The sequence below is a fragment of the Sinocyclocheilus rhinocerous genome, unplaced genomic scaffold, assembly GCF_001515625.1.
Source record: "Sinocyclocheilus rhinocerous isolate Xijiao unplaced genomic scaffold, SAMN03320098_v1.1 scaffold562, whole genome shotgun sequence".
NCBI classification, from domain to species: Eukaryota; Metazoa; Chordata; class Actinopteri; order Cypriniformes; family Cyprinidae; genus Sinocyclocheilus; species Sinocyclocheilus rhinocerous.
Genome location: NW_015641608.1, coordinates 166,686 through 168,629, shown reverse-complemented (window position 1 = coordinate 168,629; position 1,944 = coordinate 166,686).

Below are 1,944 nucleotides of genomic sequence, written 5' to 3'. Positions count from 1 at the left end.
CCTAGCAACCACCCAGAATATCCTAGCAACCAACTAGCAACACTTTAGCAAACATCTAGAACATCTAACTGACCAAACCATTTAAGTTTTTTAAACAAGACTTTAAGACAAGCCAGCAACAATTTGTCTTTTAAAATTTTCAATCTAGTTATTAATTTTTCTTACAGGTTTTTTTTTCAACTGCTTACACACATTTTCAAAACTTTGCCTCTTTTTTTCAAAACTTTACACACAAATCCAAGAACTGCACACACAAAATGCAAAATGCCTCACATCTCTTGCAAAATGAAGCACTGCATTCAAAATATCACAAACACATCTCAAAAGCAAACATTTGCAAACACCTTTGCCATAATATTAATTCCTGTTAGATTTTTTGTGTGCTACATAGAGAATTGCGTGTTGTGTTTTGCAAAAAGTGTTTTATGAAATTGAAAACTGAGTCAAAGGCGGAGAATTAGTGTATAGTTTTGCAGATTTGGTGTGTGGTTCTGCTGTTTGAGTGTCAAGTATCAGAAATTGTGTGACAAGTAAAGATTTTGTGTGTAAGCAGTTGAAAAAAAACTGTTACATACTGTTTATTACAATTAATTCAAAATCTTAACATGCTTTTAAAGTATTATGTTAATGTTTCAAAAGTTAAAAGTTAAAAGTGCATCTGCAATAATATTTGATACTATTAATTGTAGTTATTGATATTATTATCAATTCACCTTGTTGTTGACCTCTTGATCCACCAATCGTTGTTATATAACGCAAATGTCATAAAGATTTTGTCTTTTCGATTCAGGTCAGGGATGTTAGAATTACGTGATGACGCCATTACGGGATGTCGTAAATTCAACCGCGTTAAATCTCGAATCAGTTCATTAAAATGAACCACTCGAAAGAATCGGCTCGCGGAAATGAATCAAACTTATCACTCGTTCGCTTCTATTGACACGGTTCAGCCTGTCACTTGAGTCAAAAGAGATGTTATTCTGTAACCGATAGTGTTGCTGTTAGACAATAAATTACAATTAATCATTTAACATGTTAATTTTTTTTCGTTTTAGTTTTTAACTGTATAGAATAGATGATTGTTGTCATCTATTTTTATAAGAACCCTCTAGACTGCATTGCCACAAAAACCCTTGAGTATGAGAATAAAAATGCATAGTCCAGACAGAGATTTATCAATCCAGAGAGAGATGCAGGGGGTTATCTCTCTTGACCTGTTGCTTTACCTTAAAACCTCCCCTTTCCTGTATTACGGAAGTGTTTTTGTCTTTCTGTTTTGGACATCCTGTTTGATTCCCACTCCCAACAGTTTCAGGGTACCTATGCATTGTTTTAGAAAGAACTGCACAGCTTTGTATTCAAATAGACAAGCATGAGATAGATTAATCAAAATTGGTTGCCTGTTGCTGCTTATGCTGATTTTGCCGGGGGTCTCGTCAGGATACAGAGAGCAGGCGTTTGTCACAGTAGGGTACACATGAAGACTCATTGTGCATGAATATGAGGCAGATGTTTATCAGTAGTCTCCAAAACGACAGAAAACATCAGTTGGTAGTTACTGTGCTGCCATAATGCACTCACTCACACATCTCATATAGTATGACAAGTTAATATGCGTATTGAAAATCAATGCTGCTGCAATATTGCTTGCTTATAGTTAAAAAACCCTTGGTTTGGAGATGTGTTACATATTGGTTAAAAGTTTGGAATAATACATTTTTTTTATGTTTTTGAAAAAAATAAAGTCTTAAAGGAGTCATATGATGCGATTTCAAGTTTTCCTTTCTCTTTGGAGTGTTACAAGCTCTTGGTACATAAAGAAGATCTGTAAAGTTGCAAAGACTAAAGTCTCAAATCCAAAGAGATATTCTTTATAAAAGTTAAGAGTCAGCCACACCTACCTAAAACGGCTCGTTCTAACACGCCCCCACATACCTACGTCAC